This window comes from Typopeltis vanoorti, chromosome 16, assembly GCF_054136105.1.
Source record: "Typopeltis vanoorti isolate ZY-2024b chromosome 16, IOZ_Tvanoo_1.0, whole genome shotgun sequence".
NCBI classification, from domain to species: Eukaryota; Metazoa; Arthropoda; class Arachnida; order Uropygi; family Thelyphonidae; genus Typopeltis; species Typopeltis vanoorti.
Window position 1 is genome coordinate 43553637 of NC_143564.1, and position 25830 is coordinate 43579466.

General features: G+C 36.0%; 1 protein-coding gene across 1 annotated transcript in view; it reads left to right on the forward strand.

Moving 5' to 3' along the window:
• Nucleotides 1–25592, forward strand: part of LOC150097976 (protein phosphatase methylesterase 1) — a 371474-nt gene extending 345882 nt beyond the window's left edge. Inside the window, exon 17 of the transcript XR_016549609.1 lies at nt 24983–25592. The gene's annotated coding sequence lies outside the window, so the exon portion shown is untranslated. The remainder of the gene's footprint in view (nt 1–24982) is intronic.
• Nucleotides 25593–25830: the final 238 nt, after the last annotated feature.

Consider the following 25830-nt stretch of genomic DNA (forward strand, 5'->3'; position numbering starts at 1 on the left):
TATAGTAGATTTAGTTTAATCCTTTATCCAAGTGTGGGAAAACAAAGTTTGTGTCTGAAAATATCTTCAGTACTGAATCACTACCTTAGTGCAACACCATATTTAGTCCTGAAGATATTTTCAGGTGCAAATTTTGTTTGCTCACACTTGGATAAAGGATTAAACTAAATTTATTATAGTCTAACCAAGTGAAAAATAAATTTTCAACAGCTTTTCTATGGGGTCATTGTCAATTTTCTGTAGAGCAGTGGCAATTGCTGGACAAGAGTAGATATGGGCAGATGCTAGTTCGACTCCTGGACAGTTCTTGTATATTTCATAGCTTCTGGTACCATCCAGATGAATTTTCATGCCTTTAAAATGTTCTGTCCTTAGTCTAGTGATGACTGTGGTTATTTATCTATTTTTATTAATTTCATTCTTTTTCATCATCATCAAATTCCTGACATGTACTCTCAAGGGGTGTACAGAATATGATAGTACTACATGAAAAATTTACATCATTACTAACTTCTATCTACAATTTTCCTCCAAATCAGTCTGTTACCTGTTAAGACTCCAACATTATCAGATCTTATAATTCTATCTTCTAAAACACTTTTTACCATATCAATCCAGCTATATCTTGTTCTTCCTCTGGGTCTTTTTCCTGCCAACCTGGCAGAGAACACTTGTTTTGCTAATCTTTTTTCTCCCATTCTGTGTAAGTGACCATACCACCTGAGATTAGTTCTGCTAACACATTCCTAGATGCTTACAATGTCAAGTTCTTTCCTAATATCCTCGTTTTTAATATGATATTGCCATTGATGCCATCTGTTCATGTCTCTAATCTTTCTCAGGACTCTCATATCTGTGTTCTCTAGTCAATTGTTTTATTTCTAAACCAGCTCTCATATCCATAAGTCAAAATCTCATATCCAAAAGTCAACTCAAAAGACAGAGTTGTCTTTTGAGTTGACTTCCTACCATACCGGGTTTGTTGATTCTTTGTCTTTTTCCATATTTAATTTACCATCTTCACTAAAAATTGTGCCTAACTGGCTGAAATGTTTTACTTGTTCTATAGGTTCTCCATTCACAATGCAGTTAATATTTTCAGGCAAAATAGGCAGAAGCAATTTTCATTGTTTTTGTGTTGTTATTGCTGACCTTCATACCACATCTATTACCTACTTGTAAACACCGGGCTTGTCGCGCACATTGCTGGCTGCGACGGACAGTCGGGCTACCAGATTCTCCATGGGCTGCACAGGCGTCTTGTATACAACACTCTTCAAATGTCCCCACAGAAAGAAATTGAGACAAGAAAGATTGGGCCCTTGAGCAGGACACCAGAATGTACAGAGGATTTGAAATTGGAAGTGATCACTATTTAGTCTTGAGTAGGATAAAATTGAATTTCATATTGAAAAGAATAATATGTAAGAAAGTTTTAAAGCGAATAAAAGTTGGGCATCTCTCAGATGTGAACTGTAGACTAAAATACACAAAGATTATTGAAGAAAAAATGAAAGAGTTTGAGAAAAAGAACCAAACCTTGGATATTCATTGGCAAACTCTGAAGAAAACATTGATTGATTCAGCCAGATAGGCATGTGGTGAGGTTGTCCGCAAGGATAGAAAAATGAGAACTCTGTGATGGATACAGGAAGTTAAAGAGACAGTGAAGGAAAAGAAGAAAACAAAAGTTCCTGCCAAATAAGTCAGCTTTTTCTCTTAGAGAATACAGAGACAAATGTAAGAAAGCTAAACACTGTGTAAAACTAGCTAAACAAAAGTCATGGGAAGACTTTTTTGGTAAGAACATAGAAAATAAATATGAAGAAAGTGGCAAGCAATCCTATGAGGGATCCTTTTTGATAATGTATGATAATGTATCATACATTATCAAAATGTATGATAGCAATCAATAGGAATTTTGGACCATTCTTCCTGTATGCATTTAATGAGGCCCTGGGCTGTTGTGGGGCGGACGTCTCTTGACCTCACCTGATGCTTCAGCTCATCCCGCAAGATGTTCAGTAGAGTTGAGATCAGGACTATGTGGAGTCCAGTCAAGTGTGGTGACATTCATGTCCACAAACATGCAGTTACAACAGCAGCTCTATGATACAGTGCATTGTCTTTTACTGAAAGTTCTGTTTCCATGGAACTGACAATGGTCAGTTCCATAGAAACACTACAAGAGGCATTGCATCATCCAGAAGTTTCAATATCTGTGAGAGTTCAATTGTTCGTGGCACCACAAACAGAGGTCAGAGGCCAAACCAGGAAAAACAGAACCATACCATTATGCTGATACTCCACACTTCATAGTTGGGATTATGCATTCTAGTGAGAGATGTTCACCAGGCATCTGCCATACCCACTCCCGTCTATCTGCTCGGTGGAGGGTATAGCATGATTCATCGCTCCATGACACAACTTTCTAAACTTCTGCATTCCACTGCAGAACTCTTTGCACCACTGAAAACGATGCTGCATGTTGGTTCGGGTAATGTGGGGCTTGCATATTGTGATCCTATCATGGAAACCTATGTCGTGAGTCTTGGTTCTGAATGTTTATGTGTAGATTTGTGTTCCAGTTGATGCCCAGAGCTCTGCATACATGTTGGCCGACAAATGGCATTTTTTACATATTATCCTTCACAACACCCTACAGTCATGTTTGGTGAGTGGGTAGGTTGTCCACTGTAGGTAGCACTTGCAGTTGACTCCCTGCAGTTCCATCTCAGTACAGTCAACAATCAGTGATACTGATTGTTGACCTGGGATGGCCTAATTTTTCTACAATTTGCCGAACAGATAGAGGCCTGCAATATGGTATCCACAATGCTTCTTTCAAACTCCATACAAACATGTGACTTATTACATGGCATGATGCACACCTTGCCCATAGAGGTGTCCATTGACGTCTTTCCAAGCAGTGTGTGTGTGTAAAGGATTCTGCTGATTTTTACTGATGCACCTTTGACACATGGGATGGAGACTGCACTTTTAACGCTTTCTTGATTCTGCATTTGCACTGATGTATAGGCCTTAAGTTTCTGGTAGTATCATTATTAAGGAATTCATCATCAAATTCCTGACATGTACCTTCAAGGGGTGTACAGGATATGATAGTACTACATGAAAAATTTACATCATTACTAACTTCCTATCTACAATTGTCCTCCAAATCAGTCTGTCACTTGTCAAGACTCCAACATTATCAGATCTTATATTTCTATCGTCTAAGGCACCTTGTACCGTATCAATCCACCTATATCTTGGTCATCCTCTGGGTTGTTTTCCTGCCAACCTGGTTCCTCGCCCATTCTGTTTAAGTGACGATACCACCTGAGATTAACTCTGCTAACGCATTCCTGGATGCTGACAATGTCAAGTTCTTTCCTAATATCCTCATTTTTAATATGATATTGCCATTGATGCCATCTGTTCATGCTAATAATCTTTCTCAGGACTCATATCTGCGGTCTCTAGTCTTTGGTCAAGTGTTTTACTTCTGACCCATCTCTCAGATCTATAAGTTAAAACTGGTTTGAACACTGTCTTGGATACAGCTAATTTAGTGTTCTGACTAATTTTTCTCTTATTCCATATGAATTTATTCAATTGACTGCCTACCATAGCAACTTTGTTGATTCTGTCAATTTCCATATTTAATTTACCATCTTCAGTAAAAATCATGCCTAAGTAGCTGAAATGTTTTACTTGTTTCACAGGTTCCCCGTTCACAACACAGTTGACATTTTCAACAATTCTACCTATTTTCATTGTCTTTGTCTTTTTAATGCTGACCTTCATACCATATCTATTACAACAGTTATTCAATTTGATCAGGGAATCTTGCAAACTTGTAGCGGATTTATTTAGAAGTATAACATCATCCACATAAAGCAAAGAGCTGACATTAACATCTCTAATTTTGATATCATGTTTAATACCACTTTCCTTCATAATGTGATCCATATAGATAATGAATAACAGAGGGGATAATGTACATCCTTGTCTTACACCAGATTTAACATTAAACCATCTTCCTGTACTTCCTTCAATTCTAACTGCTGACGTACAACTCAAATAAAGACTAAGTATTGCTTCATATAATGCCCCATTGACACCATATAACTGCAGCGTATTGAATAGCTTCTCTCTTGGCACCTTGTCATATGCCTTTTCCAGATCGACAAAAACTTAAATACAGATCTTTGTTATATTCCCATGCTTTCTCAACTATTTGTCGTAAAGTGAAGATCTTATCCTGACAGCCTCTATTTTGCCTGAATCCAGCTTGTTCTTCACCAAGCTTTTCTTCCACAATTCTTCTCAACTGTTTCTCAAGTATACTTGCATAGATCTTGCCAGGAACACTCAGTAGGGAAATACATCTGTAATTCTCACATTCAGTTTTATTTCCCTTTTTATATATGGGTACTATGAGAGCTCTACTCCAATCATCAGGAATTCGTCCCTCTGTCCAGGCTTTCTCAACTATGCAGTGCAGCCACTGTAGCACTTTTATACCACCATACTTCAGCATTTCTGGTCAAATATCATCTACTCCTGCTGCCTTTCCACATTTCAAGCCTTTGATAGCTTTTTCTACTTCAAGTATGGATATATTCCTGACTGTATGCCTGTAGAGTCTTTTTTACCACTGTGCTCTCACTGTTTGTTTCATTTAGCAATTTTTCGAAGTAATTACTCCATACTTCAAGGATATCTTTTTCTCCTGTTTTCTTGTCACCTGTATCATCTCTAACTCCTTTTACAGCACTCTTTCCTCCATTTCATTTCTAAGCTTCTTCAACAACCTCCAGAATATCTTACCACCTTCTTAACATTTATTTTCTATATTCTTGCCAAAGTCCTCCCATGACTTTTGTTTAGCTAGTTTTACACAGTGTTTCGCTTTCTTACATTTGTCTCTGTATTCTCTAAGAGCAAAAACTGACTTATTTGCCAGGAACTTTTGATGGGCTTTCTTCTATTCCTTCACTGCATCTTTAACTTCCTTTGTCCACCATGGAGTTCTGATTTTTCTATCCTTGCAGACAACCTCATTACATGTCTCTCTGGCTGAATCAATCAATGTTTTCTTCAAGGTTTGTCACTGAATCTCTAAGGTTTGGTTCCTGTTCTCAAACTCTTTCATTTTTTCTTCAATAATCTTTGTGTATTTTAGTCTACAGGTCACATCTGAGAGCTTCTCAACTTTTATTCGCTTTAAAACTTATATGTTATTCTTTTCAATATGAAATTCAATTTTATCCTGCTCAATACTAAATAGCGATCGCTTCCAATTTCAAATCCTCTGTACACTCTGGTGTCCTGAACCAGGGAGAAAACATCACTATCATCAATAACATAGTCAATGAGACTTTTCTTATTCCTTGCATCTTCTCTCCATGTGAATTTGTGCACATTTTTATGTTGGAATGTGGTGTTTGTTATAACCAGTCCATGTCCTGAGCAGAAATCCAACAGGTATTTGCCATTATTATTAGCTTTGCTCTTTTCTCCAAATTTTCCCAAAATCTTTTTGTATGTCTGACAATCATTTCCTACTCTGCTATTTAGATCCCCAACAAGGACCAACTTTTCCTTTTTCATTGTGTCAGTTTCTTTTTCTGAAGCATCAAAAAATTCCTCCATGTCTGCCTTAGTAGAACCTTCTGTGAGACCATAGGCACAAATAAGTCTCATTGTCAATTCCCCATTCTGATATTTTCCCACATCACCGTACTTGAAACTGCCTGACATTCAAGAAGATTAGCTTAGTATTTTTTGTTGAATACTTTGGCTACTCCTTCTTTTCCTTGATTGTCATTTCCTGAATATAACATTTTGTGTTTATTGCTCAGAAAGATCTCACCAGTTTTTGTCTTTTTTGTTTCAGTCACCTCTATTATGTCGATCTGGTACTTATCTAATTCTTCATCTAGCTCCATTTCTTTGCCATTCAGGCTTCTTATGTTGATAGTACTGATCTTTAACTCTGGGGATGTTGAGTTGGGGTGTCTTTTAGGATTTGTTCCAGTAGCTGACTTTTCGCTGCTCGCCCTGGTTCCCTGGTGAAAACAACGGGGCCTTGCTTAACTGGGTGACGCCCCAGCCGACATGAAATTTTGTCATGTTGTACCATCATTTTCTATATTGGTTTAAGCCAATAAAAATACAATTTGGCCTGCTAAATCCCAAATTGCCAGCCCATCCTCATTTGTTCAGTATCCAGGTAGATACCCAGCAGGGTGCCACGAGAAGGTGAGGATTGGACATTAGGTCAGAAGCCCTGGTCGGTTCTCCGCATTCTTATACCCAGCAGGGTGCCACGAGAAGGTGAGGATTGGACATTAGGTCAGAAGCCCTGGTCGGTTCTCCGCATTCTTTTATAGGCTATGTGGAGGTCCCCGCTCAGTTATATAGCTTTGACCCTTAAGCACGCCTATTAAGGAATTATATCCATTAATTAGAATTTATGTTGGATGCTTAATTTACTAAACATGTTTTAAAATCTTATAATTTTTTTTTTATTAAACTTTGAAAAATGTAGGGTATCTTTCTAGTATTTTGTAAGACGTTCTTTAGCAGTCAAGATTTCCTAACATAGTCCTTTCACAGGGTGCCACATGTATTATGTGAAACATTATCTTTGATTGCTTGTTCTCTGCTTGTATGCACAACACTTTTCTGTGGTCTTTGAAAATAACTTTATAATGGGAAATACTGGAACAATAACAATATACATCTAAAATTTGTCTTCAGATGCAAGTAGGTGATTTTAACATAATTGTATATGATAAGTTCAAAAAATGACATCCGCATCATTTCATCAAAAAAAAATGTATTTTGTTCAGCAGATGTTAACAGCATTGGTTCATGAATAAAACTATATGCAGATTGGCAGAACAGTTAATCAATTGATAGCACTATTTAAGAGTAAGTGCAAGTTCCTTAGGCCTCCATGGCAGGGAAAGTCATTAGTTATAGGATGCATAGGCTGTACAATGCCATATGTGCAAAAAGGTGACTGCAAAATTCCCCACAGACGTAGTAAGTTCGTACAATGGCTTGTCCAATCCTAAATTTGTTTAGCTGGCTCCAGAGGTGCTGAGGTAAATTGAATCCTACAGGTACTTATTTGTAGTTCATTCTCCACTGGTCCTGGGGACCATTCATCTGATATTTCCACAAGCCAAATGGGAAATCTGGAGGTAAGGCACTGAACTGGAAATGGGGAGAGATATCTTGATGTATGGAATTTTTTTATTTTGTTTAATTTGATAGTCACTTCTCTTCTGAAGCATGGGGAGGTGATTGGAGAGAATAGGCAACCATGAAAGAGGAATAAACTTTAAGGTACCAAAAATGGTTCTCATTGTTATATGTTGAGCTTGTGTATACACTTGTGGTGACCATCTCCAAACTAGCAAGCAGTACTCTGTCACTGTGAAGACAAGAGCCAGGCCTGCTGTTCTGTGAGTCAGAGCATTACAACCCAAGTTGTGCCTGTGAGCTTGTTTATGATATTGTTCCTGGGAAATATCTTTAACTTAGTTTTTTTCCAAATGTTGTCAGTGCATGAGGCTGTAATCAATAGTGACACCAAGGAAGCAATAGTTACTTTCTTGGATTACAGGCCTTGCAGAAGTTTATTTTAATCTTCTATGGACTTCATGGTTATTTTAGGTAAAAAGTTGAAACAACAGTTTTGCTGAGGCTAGGGGATATTCCACAAGTTTCAAAGTAGTTTTATAGTAAACTCAGATCTTTGCTCAGTGTTTCCTCGAGGTCTTGTCAGGTATTGACTTTTGTGGTGATTGCTGTCATCATCCATGTACATTATGGTATTCTAATTTTTTGTTACAAAAAAAAACCAGGCTGCTTGACTTTAATAGCTATATGTGCATGCATAGTGTCTCATAAATGTACGAACAGAATTTTGCTATATGTGTGGTGAAGTAGAATTAAAATCGGTAAATACATTTGCTTCTCCAATCAAGAAAGCACAAGTTGTACTCTGGAGATCAGGATTTGACATGGCATATGTTACAGCAGTTTATTAAAGGGTACACATTTGTCAATACCATTTGCTCTGTCCAGTGGTATGGACAGAGCAAATGGTATGTAGCATGTATAGAGATGATAAAATTGTTACTTCTGTTTAAAAAACATCTCCAGCTTTTCTGCAAGGTTAAAATATGCTTATTTTATGTTTACTTCTGCCCAGAGCATATTACTGCCATGGGTGGGCAAGGATTGTTCCAAGATGCCTGCTGCACAAAACCAAACATGAACTCTTTCAAGCCACTTCAGGCCTCAAGCAGAGTAATAGTCTTACACCAGGCTGTGAAAATCATCTGCCATCTTTGATAGTCACAAATAACCATGTCATGGTGGAATTCAAATTGGTGTTATTATTATTAGATATAATAATATAATATATAATAAAGAATTATATTTTTTTTGTAGTTTTTTTTTTTTATTGCTTGACGTTCTGCTGGAGAGATATTGTCTGTAGGGGTTTCACATTGTTGATAATAAAAATGGATTCCATGTGGAGTAAATTAGTTTCTTGAGTAGGAATGAAAGAGGTAGCCTTTTCAATTTTAGTAAGTAACAACTCCTTTGGAATGGATTTTGGTGATATCACGAAATTCTTTTCAACACTGGAAAGGTTGTAAATGGATTTGTTTATAACAGTTTTGTCAGGACAGAATCGAAACTGTGATTTAAATGATTTTTCTTGTTCTTGCTTTAGAGCTTTGAATTTTCTAATTAATTTTATTTTGTTGTTATTTTGAGAATTGGAAGCTTGTAATTTGATTGTCTCTTTGATAAGTTTCCAAGTGTCACTGTCTAAAGTATGTTCAATATAGCAGGTAAAGAAGTTTTTTGGGTATATAAATGTGCCAGAGTATGTTTTGCATCATAAATTCTTTTATTCAGAAGTTCCTTTTTTAGCTCTATGGTATATTTCCTTTGTGCATTCTGTTTTAATGTTTTCTCTTAAGGAAATTAATCTTGGAAAGAGGACATAGAATTTACAATGCTTGAGAAACACTAACTTGTTGATGTTTAGGCCAATTTTTCACAAAGTCTTTTAGAAGCTCTTATGTTTCTGTATGTTGCCTTGTCATAAAAGTTAGAGATTTGATAAAACTGATTTGCTTGGCTGAAAGATATATTTTTAAAAATAGATTAAATGACTATAAACTGAGTGATAAAAATAGAAACTATTTTAATTAAGTAGACTGCACAACTAGTTTCATCTTCTTAGAATACTTCTTCGGGTGCATAACAAGAGGAGAGGGAATAACTACTAACGAGCATTGTAAAAGACAAAATCTGTACATTAAACCATTAACTTATTAACGTCTGAAGCTGTTCTGTGTATCTCTTCATTGTTGGGCATGCACATGCGTTCAAAGTCGCGTGAATGACAGTCTGAGAGATTACAGCTGAGGTTAGTGATGAGATATATAGAAAAGAATAATATTTATCCATGTAATAAAAACATCCATCATAGTATCATAAATATCAGTATGTTTTAAATCAATTTTGGTACCAAAAAATTACTTTTGTAATTTTATTATTATTATTATTTATTTTTTTTTTTTTTAACTTTTCAATTTTGTATCCTTTTACTCTCAGAGCATTATTTCCTTTCCATTTTCTTTCACTTATTTACTAGAAATAGATGCAAAAATTACTCATATGGGATTCACAGAATAAATAAACAAATAAATCAGCACAAATAGTAGAATTTTAAAATTAAAACAGGATATCTGTACACAAAAATATGTAAGTATATAAGAATAGACAGCCATGGTGCACATTGATTTTTTAAATTACGGCTGAAACAAGAGAACATTAATATTTCAGTGATATACAGTGATGATTGATTCTACACTACTTTACAAGCAAATATATAACTGATTATCTTGAAAAAAAAAGACAAAAATTAATTGCATACTGAATATTGTAATGCATTTTGAAATCATTACAGTTTATATCACAAGAAAGCAGCACCACATAGCAATCAAAAGAGGAAGAGGAAAATCCATTTAACATGGCCCCTCATTTATAGGCTTACTCCAGTCACTTTCTCATGCACATTCCTTTCCTGTCATACCTTTTTATAGGTATTTTCATGGTGGTATCCGTTTCATGGCTTATAAAAACGTGAGCAGTAGCAGGCTAAGCAGCAATTCATATGACCTTACGACTTTCTAGGGCTCTTGCAGTATAAAGAATCATAATAGATCATGAGTTACCAACTGAGGTAACTCGTGATCTATTATGGGTTGAGGGAGAATTGCCATAAGATTTTTGAGTCATGGATGATTTGCAATTAACTGAATAAATTGCACATTAGGTAATTAATTTAGTCTTGCACATCCCTATATTGTATCATGTGATTGAAAAGGCTGTTCTCTTATTATATTATAGTGCATCAACAAGCATTTCATAAATATTAAAGGAAAGTGGTATTAAACCTGAATCAAAATTGGAGATGTTAATCTCAGCTCTTTACTTTACGCAGATGATATTATACTCTTAAATAAATCCAGTACAAGTCTGCAAGATTCCCTGACTGCAATCTGTCACATTTTGAGTGGAATTATTACCAGAAAGTTATTTTTCTTAGTAATGTCTGAACTTTGAGGATGACTCTAAGCATATTTGCAGTTATTCAATAATAATTAAGAAAAAATGTTTTAAAAAATGAAATATTTAATTTTGTACCACAAAAATTTCCAATTATGAAAACCTGTGACTTCTCTGATGCAGACCATGAAGAAAGCTTATGTAATGAACCTTGTAATGAATATACAAAGTATTTGATAATAAAATTTAATGTCCTCTGATATTTTACTTTAGTTTCATCCTTTGAAATCAGCTGAGTGACAGTGTATGTTTATGCCAGCTACCTCTCCACAATGGATATTTTGTAACTTAGACTGCCCCACATTTGTGGTTTCCATGCTTATAATAACAGTAAAGTAAAGGTTCCATTACTTGTCAGTTATTTTATGACCTAAGGGATGTAATCACATTGGTTAATTAACTTAATCAGAAAAAGTTTGCTGACTGACAGTTACGTGCGTATACATTTTTTAAGAATAATTTTTGCAACCTCCAAAAGTGAAACATATTTTACTAATTTTTTTTTCAATTTTTTTAAATTAGGAATATAGCAATTGATCAAAGCAATACAAAAACAGCTACTATAAAGTTAATACTTGCCAGTTCTGTAGCAATTTTTCCCTTTTACTACTACTACTAATTGCAGCATTTTTAGGTCCTAACTGATCTGCATATATATTTTGTTAAAATGTGTAAATATTTGATACTGGGAAAGTTAACAGTTCTATGACTGAAAATTAAAATTGTATCCAGTTGTAGAAAAACAAAATGTAACTTACAAATCTATTTTATTGTCAAAATTTAGGGTTAGATATATGCTTTTGATAGTAGTGGTGATAGAAATGAATGATTTGGTGGGATGTAAAGAGAATGTAGGACAGATATCAGAATATTGAACAGAGTGAAAGATGATAGTGTGGTAAAAAGAACAGTGTGTTGCCCAGGTATGACATGAGTTAAGATGGCAAGCAAAAATCATAAATGGAATGTTTGTAGAGCTGTGTGAGGGAAAAGGGATGCTGTCTAAAGAAGCTGTTGCTAGAAGGAAGTGTATTGAGTGATGTGAATAGGATATTAGCAGAAATCAGAAGTGATCTACATGAACAAGAGAGCAGATCAGGTGAAACTGAAGTGTTTGTGAATGGAGATGACAGTAGTGTGAGACAATGTGAGAACAGGAATGCAAGTTGGATAGGGAAATAGGGAAGGTCAGGAGGTCACAGGGGCACAGTAAAAGGAGAGCAAATTCTGGAAGCGGTAATGAATGCATGTATGAGAATAGCCAGCACAGGAATGCAATGATGGCCTTGAGATACATGGGGAGTAGTTAAATCTCAAGAGATAAATAGGCTAAAGAGTTATGAAGGTGAGCAGACAGGAGTAGGTGTGTAAAGCAATCACAGATGAGTGATAGCAGAGGTAGTACTAGTTATAGACCAAGAAATTGATTGCTGAATTTATTTACAAATGTCAGGTATATATTATTATTATTATTACTATTAATACGGGCAACTCCAGGGAGTCATTAGACTCATCGAGGGAGGCCCCAAATCATATTCATCACAACTATTTGACATTCATACAGTATCTATCATACCTCGCCTTAAACTCATTCACTGTCACAGCATCCACCACAGACTCAGGGAGCGCATTCCACTCATTCACTACTCTAAAAGTAAAGAACCCAGCTCTAACACCTTTACTAACCACACTTTTGCCCAGTTTCCATGGATATCCCCTAGTCCTCCCACAACCAGCCCTGTTCTCAAAAATATCTTCTGAATTAATTTTATAGAAACCCTTCAGTAATTTGAATGTCTCAATCATATCTCCCCTCCGCCTATCAACCAATTTTTGCAACCCACAAATCCTCAACCTGTTCTCATACGGTTCATTCCACAGACCTGCTATCATCTTGGTCACTCGCCTCTGGATCCTCTCCACCTCCTCCCCATCAAGAAGAAACCTAGGTGACCAAATCTGAGCACAGTAGTCTAGATGGGGTCTTATCAAGGCTCGATACAGAGGAACAATAACCTGCTTGTCTCTGCTTGTCAACGTATTCTTCAGCAACCAAGTGATTTGATGAGCTGTTTTGGTCACTTTTGCAATGTGTCCATTAAATTTCAATTCCTTATTTACCAACACTCCTAAATCTCGTGCCTCATCAATTTCCTGGAGCAGGGTTCCACCAATGCAGTAAACTGCCGCCAATCTTTTCACCCCAAAATGCATAACCTTACATTTTGCCACATTAAACTGACATCCATTCTCCTTAGCCCAGACCTCCAATCTATCCAAATCATCCTGCAAAATTTTGACGTCATCTGCATTCACTATTGCCCTACCCAACTTCGCATCATCCGCAAACAAATGAACTGTTCCTCTCAGATCATTTCCTATATCATTTATGAACAAATTAAACAGCAGTGGTCCAAGAACAGATCCTTGTGGCACACCACTAGTCACAGGCCGTCTTGTGGACTCTACTCCCGAGTAAACCACTCTCTGATATCTCTCCGTCAACCACCCTCCTATCCATCTCACCAACCCTATGTCCATTCCCATATGCTGCAATTTACTGATTAGAATTCCATGTGGAATCCTGTCAAAGGCCTTGGCAAGGTCCAGTAGAATTACCGTAAACCCATTACCCTTATCCAGTTCAGCCGTCACTGTGTTATAATACGTGAGCAAGTTACTGAGGCATGACCTACCCTTCACAAAACCATGCTGTCCCCGATACAGTATCCCATTTTCTTCTATCCAATCTTGTATTTTCCTCTTGACTATTTTCTCTAAGACCTTGACAATGATTCGTGATATGCTAATCGGTCGGTAATTTACAACAGCAGTCTTGGAACCACCTTTATGCAGTGGAACTATTTTCCCCTCTTTCCACCCCCTCGGGACTAACCCAGACCCGAGACTCAAATTAAACAAAATGGTCTAGGGTACTGACGATTCTTTAGCTGCTTCTCGTACAACACGAGCTGGTATACCATCCAATCCCACAGATGTATTGACATTGAGGTTATGCAATAGACTACTCACTTCCACTTCATTAACCACAATTCCCGTATAATCTACTGGTTTATTCGTTTCTGCAATGTCACCACCTGGATGATATACTTTTGCAAAGTGCTCACTCAGTAACTCAACTATCTCAACTGATTCAGTTACCTCCCTACCATCGGCATTCTTTAAAATCAATCTGCCATGTACATTTTTCCTTTTACTTGCTACATATCTAAAAAACTGTTTAGGATTCTCTTTAGCCTGCATGGCCAATGTTCTTTCGTAATCCTTTTTTGCTTTTCTTACCACACTCGTCACCCTTCTGGCCTGCGCTTTATACCGTTCATGTGCCTGCCGGTCACCCTTCTCCTTAAATTCCCTCCATAGTTGTTTCTTTTTTTGCAACTCAAGCTTAATGGTGTTATTCATCCATTTAACCCCTACTTGATTTATTATTTGGACTCTAGGTATACAGTCAGCCATTGCTTCATGCAAGCACTTCTTAACTACCTCCCATGCACTATCAACTTCTAGTCCTTGCAGTTGTACATGCCATGGCACTGAACCAATCAAACTCCTAAGTTTGTCATACTTTCCAGCCCGATAATTCCACATGTACCCTGTCTTAATTGAAAATTCTACACCTTTAGCCACCTCCCAAGTTAAGACCCTATGATCACTCTCACCGATTGGTGGCAATGTGGTCATATTTGTTACAGCCAAATCCTCAGATGTAATTACTAGGTCAAGCACTCTCTGACCCCTAGTATTTTCCATTACATGCTGTCGCAGATAGTTATCCCTTACTAACCGCATAAAATCCAGTTCCTTCCTCCCGTGTGTCCTCTCCTCACTCCAATCAATGCGACCATAGTTGAAATCTCCCATAATAATCACCCTCCTTCCACCCATTTCTTCTATTTGCTTGTGCATACTGTCACCACCATCTTTTCCATCACCTGGTCTATAGCAACACCCAGTTGTATATTTAGTTCTGCTAGCCACAATCTCACACCAAATGGCCTCAAATGTGCTCTTTTCTCTATCCTGCAATTCAACTTCTATTCTCCTTGGCTGGAGCTCATCAGCTATCATCAACAATACTCCTCTCCCCCCATTTTATTCTCTCTGTCATTCCTGAACACACTATACCCATCACATTCAATCCCACTAGTTATATCATCTACAGTCAGCCATGTTTCACTAATACCTATAACCTGTGTTCTGGAAGTGCCAACCATGGCCAAAAACTCTTCCTTCTTGTTCCTAATACTCCTAGTATTAGTGTACATGAATTTAAGACCCCCATTAGCCCCAACCCTACCTTGATGCCTTATATTAACTATCCCACTCAGATTTGTTGTCCTTATTTGCTCTGGCATATTATATTCATTCTTACATTCAACTGCCTCCATAAGGACTGTATCTCTACTCCCCCCCCTAACAAATCTAGTTTCCCTGAATGGTCGATGATTAGACACCCTATCTATCAGAAATAAGGGAGATGATTTTTGTGTTGATTGAGTTTGTATGCCCAAGAACAGTTGGAATAAGTGAAACATGATTGGATGAGAATGATATCCTGACAGGAATAAAAATGGATGTTTCCTTGAGGATGAGAAGGGCAAGAAAGTAGAGAGTGCTGTTGATGACACTTGGTGGTGGTGGGGGGGGGGGTATGTCTGCAGAAGGTTTCAGATAGGAGAAGAAAATATTGACAGTGAGATCAAGGTTGATATGATGAAATATTTAGTTAGGTAGGCAAATTGGCTATGTGAGCAAGAGAAGGTTGGTCATTATGGATGTTTTTAATTACAACAATACTGATTGTAATGAACAGATAGCATCAAGAAATAAGGAGAATGACTTTCTTGAGTTCCTAAGGGACAACTGTTTTAGGCAGTATGCAAAAGGGCACAGAAGGATTTGGCAGGGATAGGCTTAGATATGATCGTATCATCAGAGGATATAATTTTGAATGGGGTGTCTAATCATCGACCATTTGGTGAGAGTGACCATAAGGTGATCACCTGGGTTGTAGCCTGTCATATGAGAATTTCTGTGAAGGAGGGATAAATGTGGAACTAAATAGCCAGTGATTTTGAAAAGCTTAGTAGACAACTGGGAGCTATAGCATGTAAAGAGGAGTTGAGTGGAAAGGAGACAGATGCTGCTTGGACACTGTAATATTGGTAAAATAATTTTTACTGTGGCACAGCGTGATTTTATAATTATAGAAACTCTGCAGATCTCACTATAGAAGAAGAAAATCTTTTCCTTCATGGGTAGTCTACACCACAGAAGAGCAATATGATTGAATCTCATTTTTAAAGAAATGCAGATGCACTAAATTAATGCCAGTCTTCACTAAGTTAAAGAAGTTATTAAATCAGCAAGTGTTCTTAAAATTAATCTTAAAGCCAGCCATTCACTGCTGCTTAATAAATTACAGGTTTAAAAAAAAAAAAAAAAAAAGGAAAGAAAAGGAATTAGATTTATGTATTATAAAAACATCTCCGTTGGAAGCTGACCTTAAATTGTGATGACTTATTAAAATGTTATCAATATCTCAAAAATTGCAGCCACTACAGCTTTGAAAAACGTATCATAAATCTTAATCAAAAATATTCAACATTAGTAGCATGCATGATTGCAGAAGAATACATCCAAATTACTTGCTGACAAATAGGTTGCTAATCTATCACTCCCCCCCCCCCCCCCCCCCCACACACACACACAGAAGATGAACTTAATATCCTAGCATGAGCCATATATTTGCCATTTTGCCCAAACAAATTCCCTATCTGGACTTTATGCACAACATTGTCTTTCTTTTTTCAATTTAACAATTCATCATCATCATCATCAAATTCCTGCCATGTACCCTCAAGGGGTGTACAGGATATGACAGTACTACATGAAAATATTACATCATTACTAACTTCCTATCTACAATTTTCCTCCAAATCAGTCTGTTACTTGTCAAGACTACAACATTATCAGATCTTATATTTCTATCGTCTAAGGCACTTTGTACCGTATCAATCCACCTATATCTTGGTCTTCCTCTGGGTCGTTTTCCTGCCAACCTGGCAGAGAACACTTGTTTTGCTAATCTTTCCTCTCCCATTCTATTTAAGTGACCATACCATCTGAGATTAGCTCTGCTAACGCATTCCTGGATGCTGACAATGTCAAGTTCTTTCCTAATATCCTCATTTTTAATATGATATTGCCATTGATGCCATCTGTTCACGCCTCTAATCTTTCTCAGGACTCTCATATCTGCGGTCTCTAGTCTTTGGTCAAGTGTTTTACTTCTGACCCAGCTCTCAGATCCATAAGTTAAAATTGGTTTGAACACAGTCTTGTATACAGCTAATTTAGTGTTCCGACTAATTTCTTTCTTATTCCATATGAATTTATTCAATTGACTTCCCACAATACCAGCTTTGCTGATTCTGTTGTCTATTTCTATATTTAATTTACCATCTTCAGTAAAAATTGTGCCTAAGTAGCTGAAATGTTTTACTTGTTCCACCGGTTCTCCATTCACAACACAGTTGACATTTTCAATGATTCTGCCTATTTTCATTGTCTTTGTCTTTTTATTGCTGACCTTCATACCATATCTATTACAACAGCTATTCAATTTAGTCAGAGAATCTTGCAGACTTGTAGCGGATTTATTTAGAAGTATAACATCATCCGCATAAAGCAAAGAGCTGACATTAACATTTCCAATTTTGATATCAGGTTTAATACCACATTCCTTCATAATGTGATCCATATAGATAATGAATAACAGAGGGGATAATGTACATCCTTGTCTCACACCAGATTTAACATTAAACCATCTTCCTGTACTTCCTTCAATTCTAACTGCTGACTCACAACTCAAATAAAGACTAAGTATTGCTTGATATAATGCCCCATTGACACCATATAACTGCAGCGTATTGAATAGCTTCTCTCTTGGCACCTTGTCATATGCCTTTTCCAAATCGACAAAACTTAAATACAGATCTTTGTTATATTCCCATGCTTTCTCGACTATTTGTCGTAAAGTGAAGATCTGATCCTGACAGCCTCTATTTGGCCTGAATCCAGCTTGTTCTTCACCAAGCTTTTCTTCCACAATTCTTCTCAACCGTTTCTCAAGTATACTTGCATAGATCTTGCCAGGAACACTCAGTAGGGAAATACCTCTGTAATTCTCACATTCAGTTTTATTTCCCTTTTTATATATGGGTACTATGAGAGCTCTACTCCAATCATCAGGAATTCGTCCCTCTGTCCAGGCTTTATGAACTATGCAGTGCAGCCACTGTAAGACTCTTATACCACCATACTTCAGCATTTCTGGTCGAATATCAACTACTCCTGCTGCCTTTCCACATTTCAAGCCTTTGATGGCTTTTTCTACTTCAAGTATGGATATGTATTCCTGACTGCATGCCTGGTACATGTTTTTTATCACTATGCTGTCATTACTGCTTGTTTCATTTAGCAGTTTTTCAAAGTAATTACTCCATACTTCAAGGATATCTTTTTCTCCTGTTTTCATTTCACCTTTATCATCTCTAATTCCTTTTACAGCACTCTTTCCTCCATTCCTAAGCTTCTTCAACAACCTCCAGAATATTTTGCCACCTTGATATTTATTTTCTATATTCTTGCCAAAGTCCTCCCATGACTTTTGTTTAGCTAGTTTTACACACTGTTTAGCTTTCTTACATTTGTCTCTGTATTCTGTAAGAGTAAAAGCTGACTTATTTGCCAGGAACTTTTGATATGCTTTCTTCTTTTCATTCACTGCCTCTTTAACTTCCTGTGTCCACCAGGGAGTTCTGATTTTTTTATCCTTGCACACAACCTCACCACATGCCTCTCTGGCAGAATCAATCAATGTTTCCTTCAGAGTTTGCCACTGAATCTCCAAGGTTTGATTCCTGTTCTCAAACTCTTTCATTTTCTTTTCAATAATCTTTCTGTATTTTAGTCTACAGTTCACATCTGAGAGCTGCTCAACTTTTATTCGCTTTAAAACTTTCTTACATGTTATTCTTTTCAATATGAAATTCAATTTTATCCTGCTCAAGACTAAATAGTGATCACTTCCAATTTCAAATCCTCTGTACACTCTGGTGTCCTGCACCAGCGAGAAAACATCACTATCAACAATAACATAGTCAATGAGACTTTTCTTATTCCTAGCCTCTTCTCTCCATGTGAATTTGTGCACATTTTTATGTTGGAACATGGTGTTAGTAATAACCAGTCCATGTCCTGAGCAGAAATCCAACAGATATTTGCCATTATTATTAGCTTTGCTCTTTTCTCCAAATTTTCCCAAAATATTTTTGTATGTCTCACAATCATTTCCTACTCTGCTATTTAGATCCCCAACAAGGACCAGCTTTTCCTCTTTCATTGTGTCAGTTGCTTTTTCTAAAGCCTCAAAAAATTCCTCCACGTCTACCTCAGTAGAACCTTCTGTGGGACCATAGGCACAAATAAGTCTCATTGTCCAGTTCCCCATTCTCATATTTGCCCACATTACTCTACTTGAGACTGACTGCCATTCAAGAAGATTAGCCTCGTATTTTGTGTTGAATACTATGGCTACTCCTTCTTTTCCTTGATTGTCATTGCCTGAATATAACATTTTGTATTTATTGCTCAGAAAGATCTCACCAGTTTTGGTCTTTTTTGTTTCAGTCACCCCTATTATGTCTATCTGGTACTTATCTAATTCCTCAGCTAGCTCCATTTCTTTGCCATTCAGGCTTCTTACATTGATAGTACCGATCTTTAACTCTGGTGATGTTGAGTTGGGGTTTGTTTTCAGATTTGTTCCAGTAGCTGACTTTTCGCTGTTCGCCCTGGTTCCCTGGCAAAAACAACGGGGGCCTTGTTTAACCGGGCGACGCCCCAGCCGGCATGAAATTTTGTCATGTTGTACCATCATTTTTTTATTTTGGTTTAACCAATAAGAATACAATTTGGTCGGCTAAATCCCAAATTGCCAGCCCATCCTCGTTTGTTCAGTATCAAAGTAGATACCCAACAGGGTGCACCACGAGAAGGTGAGGATTGGACATTAGGTCAGAAGCCCTGGTCGGTTCTCCGCATTCCTTTAAAGGCTATGTGGAGGTCTCCTCTCAGTTATACAGCTTTGACCCTTTGTTTTGAAGTTGCCGAAGTTTTTTATGATGCCCAACTCATGGCACTGAATATTCCACTGTCTAAGTTGAAAGCCCTGAGGTTTCTAAAATGCAATAGCACAGTCATCACAAAAGCTGACAAAGGAAACACCACTATACTGTTTGATTCCAAATCCTTTGAACATAAAATGAAATTACTGCTTTGGGATTGGAATACATATTTTCAGATTAGTAGGGATAATAAGTTACTAGATAAAATGGCATCCACAGATCAAGAATCTATTAAAAAACTCACCATACATACCATATAAGGCTGCCCTAGAATATATGGCATGCTAAAATTACATAAAAGTAATTATCCTCTCAGATCTATTGTGGATTCTAAAGGCAGCTCCACTTATGAAATCTCAAGTTTTTGTCTAACTTTCTTTGTTCTCTCACTGGTCACTCAGATTCTTTAATAAAAAAAAATTCCACAGAATTTCTTGCAAGAATAAAACATATTCGACTGGCATCTTCAGATATGATGGTGAGTTTTGACATCACCTCTCTCTTCACGAATATTCCTCATGGTGGGACAACAGAATTTCTAGCCCAAGAATTTCCATCAGTTCCTTCACAAGGAAGGATTGACTATACCAAGAAGTGGAAATGCAGTGGGCTCATCACTATTTCCTCACCTACTTAACTTTTATTTAGAACCCTTGGAAGAAAGAATCTTCACTCTCTCAACTCAAAACTGCCTATTTCGCTACAATATGAGATGTTTTTGCAATTTGGAATCACGTAGAGCCAGAACTTTCTTCAGTTTATGAAAAAGTCAACAATTTACATCCTGAAATATAATTTACTGGAAAAAAGAATCATCAAGAGGAATTTCCTTTCTGGATGTACATATCAAACAGGAACCAGATGGATTACTTTCTACTTCTATCTACTGAAAACAAACTTTTAGAGGATGCTCATATTCATAATATTCATATCAGCTCACCATCCATCTCAAAAATACAGTATCATAAATAACAGCATATAAAATTGGTTCCTCTGAAGTACTGTGTAAACAAGAACTAGAAACTATCAAACAAAAGCTTTACTAAATGGATACAACTCGAGAATAACACAAAAAATAATTTACGGTCTTCCTAGACAGCATCCAAGAGAAGAACTCTTCCACAGGACTTCTATAGCCTTTCATCAAAATACTAATTACTACTTCAAATTCACAATCTTATTACTTTCTCCAGAGGACAAACTTTCACCAGTGATGCTACGTGGTGTTCAATCTTTTTTACTATGTGAGCTACTTTTCTATAAAAAGTTATTCGGCGATCTACTCTATTATATAGATCACGTTCCCCCAACCTGATATCTGATTACGCACAAATAAACAACTTTAAATACACAACTAAAAACTTTATTTATGTATTTAAAAATTTATTTATCACTTTTAATTATTTTAATACAACAAAAAAACAACAAATATATTGGAATAAAATATTTATTTTTCTATTTTGGAAAACCAAAGTTAGAAAAAACAAAAACAGATTAATTACAAACACAATTTACAGGAAATGCTTGTTGATTAAAAAAAAAAGTTAATGTGAAATTTGGCATTGTTTGGACCTCGCAATATTTTCATAGTCAAGTTGATATGAAGAAGTGGCCAATCGCAGACAATCATCCAAATGATCATTTGTAATTTGGTTTCTTAATTGATTTTTTATGATGGTCATATTTGAAAAAGCAGATTCTGACAAGTATGTCAATCCAAAACACGACAGAATTTTTCGCGCAATATCAGTTAATATTTGGAATTCTTCATGTACATACTTCCAAATGACTTCATTGTTTATTGATTTTAAATGACAACTATTCTGAATGCTTATTATCTCAAGTTCTACTTCAGCTTGGTTTATATCAAACGGCCCACTAATTTTATTTGAAATTTCTGTGATGTTCAAGTTTTCTTGAAATGGATTATCGATAAAAGATACAATCATTTTCATTTCAGTTTTATTAAACTCTTTAAATCTTGAAGTTATTTCTTCCTCAACTAATTCTATTTCATGAATAAATTCTTTTAAATCATAGCGAAGCATTTCTTGGTTTTGTTCAAAAAATTTTAATAAATATGGGAGATGTCTAAATTCGCGGTCATTTATATTTTTCTTTAATAAAAGTAAGTATTGTTGAAAAGTTTTTATTGAACTTAACATTCAATTAAATTTTTATCTCTATGTTGTAACTCTAAATTTAAATTGCTTAATTTCGTACAGAAATCTACTAAAAATGATAAGTGTAACAACTATCTTTTATCACTCAATTGTGGATAAATATCTCCTTTTTCATCAAGAAAATTTTTATATCATTAATTAATACAAGAAATCTTTCTAAAAATTGACTTCTGCTGAGCCAGCGAACATTATTGTACAACAGAACTTCCCTATCATCATCTGCCTGTAATTTAAATAACCCCATTGCAGGGCGATTTTCCTCAAACAGAATTTACAGTTTTAAATGTAATATCCAAAACATCTTTTATGTCTAATCTTTTACTACACAGTACTTGTTGGTGAATAATACAGTGGTATGTTAAAAAATCTGGATATTTGTCATCATTTTTACATAATGAATTGAAGCCTGATTTATTACCTATCATTGCAGGAGCACCATCAGTAGTAATAGACACAAGTTTAAAAAGCAAAAGTTTGTGTTGTTTCACAAATTCATCAAATGCCAAAAAAAGTCTTCCTCCCTAGTCCTTCCCAATAATGATATAATTTTCAAAAGTTCTTCTTTGCTTGAATAATCTTGAAATACTATGCGAATAAATACCATTAACTGAGCAATACCAGTGAAGTCATTTGATTCATCAAATTGTAATGAAAACGCAACACACTGGTGAATGTCTGACATTAACCTGGCCTGGAAGCTTTTCTCCGGCAATTGGAACTTTTCCTTTCGGTAATTTGAAACCTTGTCTGCGGCCTAGAAGTAGTCCTTCTTTAGCAACGTCTCGAACCGAGAAGCTCCTTTCTGGAAGCGGGAAACTCCTCTCTCAAGCAACGTGGATCTGGGCAGTCTCTCTGACGGCGACTCTGGACCGGGCGGCCTCCTCTCTGACAGCAATTCTGGAACCGGGACCCCTTCTGCTTCCTCTGAAACCTCGCATGAAGTTTGGCAACCCCCAAAGAATTGGTATGAGTCTTTTATCTTAAGTTTCAAGTTCGGCACGCCTTTGGTTCTCCTCCCTTTCTTTTGATTGTAAGTTGCTGGCCATCGGAAGGTTATTTGTACTCTTTCTGACTGACTTCGGAGATGTTTTCACTTAGAGCCTGCAAGCCTTTCTCATACATACAAGTTTCAGTAACAATCTTTCTAATGCCGCCATGTATAGCTTCGGCGACAAAAACATTGCCTTTGTTTTTAACACTCTAACATATTCTTATTAAAGCAGTATATATAGTTAGCTTCAAAAGAGTTATATACAAAAACATCTAATACAAACTATGCTGAGACAAACAAAGTTTATTTTTTTACAATATTCACATGGGACTTAACCTAAGTAAAAAATCAATGTAATGTGCTTTGGAATATTTAATATTTAAGCTACAATCGAGTTTTTACACGTTGCTTATAATCGTATTCACTCAGCTTGCTGTTTGACTTCCACTGATCCAAATTAATTCATTTACCCGGACTTATAAGAAAATTACTGATTTGACAATTTTAACGAAAAATAAATAAACAATAGCAATACACTTAAAGCGAATTAAAAATAATACAAAATAATGATAAATAAAATATTATGTTTTCAGTTTTAATTAAATTTGTAAGTAAGGAGGAATATACAAGAGATCGACCAAAAATCGCTCTGCGATCGACGGGTTGAACATCCCTGGTGTATACCAAGTACCATATGTTTGTGCAACCTGTCTTACTTACAGACAAACAGGAAAGTCCGGTCATTAAATGTATTTCTGAACATCAAGACCAAGCTCACAAACATGGCACAACATGGAAGTGAAAACAATAGCCACAAGATTCAATATGAAAACACCAAACCATTACATAGAATATATGTTTAAATATGAACATTTACTTAAAGTGCTGAAGCTCTACTGCATTGACCAAACCTTAATTGTAATGTGACTGCCTCACCATCCCTAAAGTTTGGGAAATTGTTATCCTCAATGGCTTTAAATAGGTTGTATTTTATTTTTAATGATTATTTTCAGCCCAAAATAGTGTTTTTAACCTGACAAACGTGACTGTATGTACAGAAGGATTATGACAGAACGTATGTGCCCTATTGTTTCCCTTTGTTAAAATCTCTCACTGTTGCTGTGGAATTCATTGCCTGAAAGTGTAGTGAGCGCATAAGCTGTGAATGGGTTTAAGGCATGATTCAGTGATCTCTTTGCTCACACTGATGATGTCTTCTTCTTCTTTTTATTTTTTTAATTAATAATTATTTAATTTTTTTTTAATCTACACAACTTACTACATTGTTCCTTTGAACTATAATAGTGTATTGTATTGTATACTTCAGTTGCGACCGAGACACAATCTAATATAAGCATGATATATGACTCATTATTTTGATTCATCTTTTGAATGTAGTCAATGGTCTATCTTCCTGATGATGTCCATGTAATACGGATGAAATATAATTTTTGTTGCATATGTAAGTTGTGAAACTTAATTTAATATGTCTAGTGCATATGTTCCATTAAAGCTATTAATTAGTTTCTTAAAATGATAAAGAATGCTTACAACATAAAAGATATTCACATATTAAGGACACAGAGATTTAAAAAAACACAACTTTCATTTCATTTCTTGCATTCGTTGCAGTAGCAGCAAGTCAGTGCAAGCTTTGGCTTGCTGCTACTTCTGAAATGGGAAATCCCATCCCCATAGCACACAGATGACAGTTATTGCTGGAAACTCACTGCATTTGTGCAACTTAAATGCAGTTGACAAAAGTATAAAAGAAGAATAACTATATTTCTTAATCAGATATAAGCAAATGATAGTTTATATTTAAAAAAAAAAGTTTAAGTTCTGATTGTAAAAAATACCATATTATTTCATCACAGCCATATTTGCACCTATTTTTATTGATTTTGTTTATGTAGATATCTTCCTATGTGTGTTGGTTTTCTGTAAATGGAAAAAGACAGTGATCCATCTGAAAGGCAGATGTCTAAAGTGTCAAGAAAAGGTAAACAGTTATTAGATTCTTTTTCTACTGTAAAGTGGATTTTGGGGTGTTGGCTGTTTAGGTAGGTGACAAATGCATCCAAAGTGTCTTGATCTACTCACCCAAAGATAAACTTCACCCTCTAGCACACCCTGAAGCGTATGACTTTCCCTGTGACTATGGACAGACAGGAAGATCTGTTAATATCTGCCCAGGAGAACATGAAAAATACATTTGCTACCATTATTATGGCAAGTCAGGACTGGCAGACCACACTTTAGACACCACCTCACACAGGATTAGATAGAAGAAAACTAATGTGCTATTTAGAAGTTGTTACAAATCAGAAAGATTATTCTTTGAGTCAGCCATGGCTATGAAGATAATTTGCCAAAAATTTGGGAGACTGTTATCTTAAGAGCAACTCTCACATAGCTGTAATTTTTTTTTTACAACGTTAGAGGCTAAAATAGAACTTTAGATCTTTTGTCCGTTACAATTGTATTGATTCACTTACTCACTGTTGCTTATACATGCTGTGTTGTGCTCTGATGATGCTGATTTGAAATTCAGTGAAATTTAAGTTAATAAAACATCTTTGTATAAAATAGTTTGTTTGGTGTTGTTAATACCGTTAAAAATAAGTCATGAATGGGAAAACGCTATTTCAAGCACCTCTAGTATGTAGAAATCCTCTATACAAAATAAATTAAAGTTGACAAGAAATTATGCTGTTTAAGCTTTTACCCAAAATGTTTGGTTACACTTGGTTAAAGCAGCTTA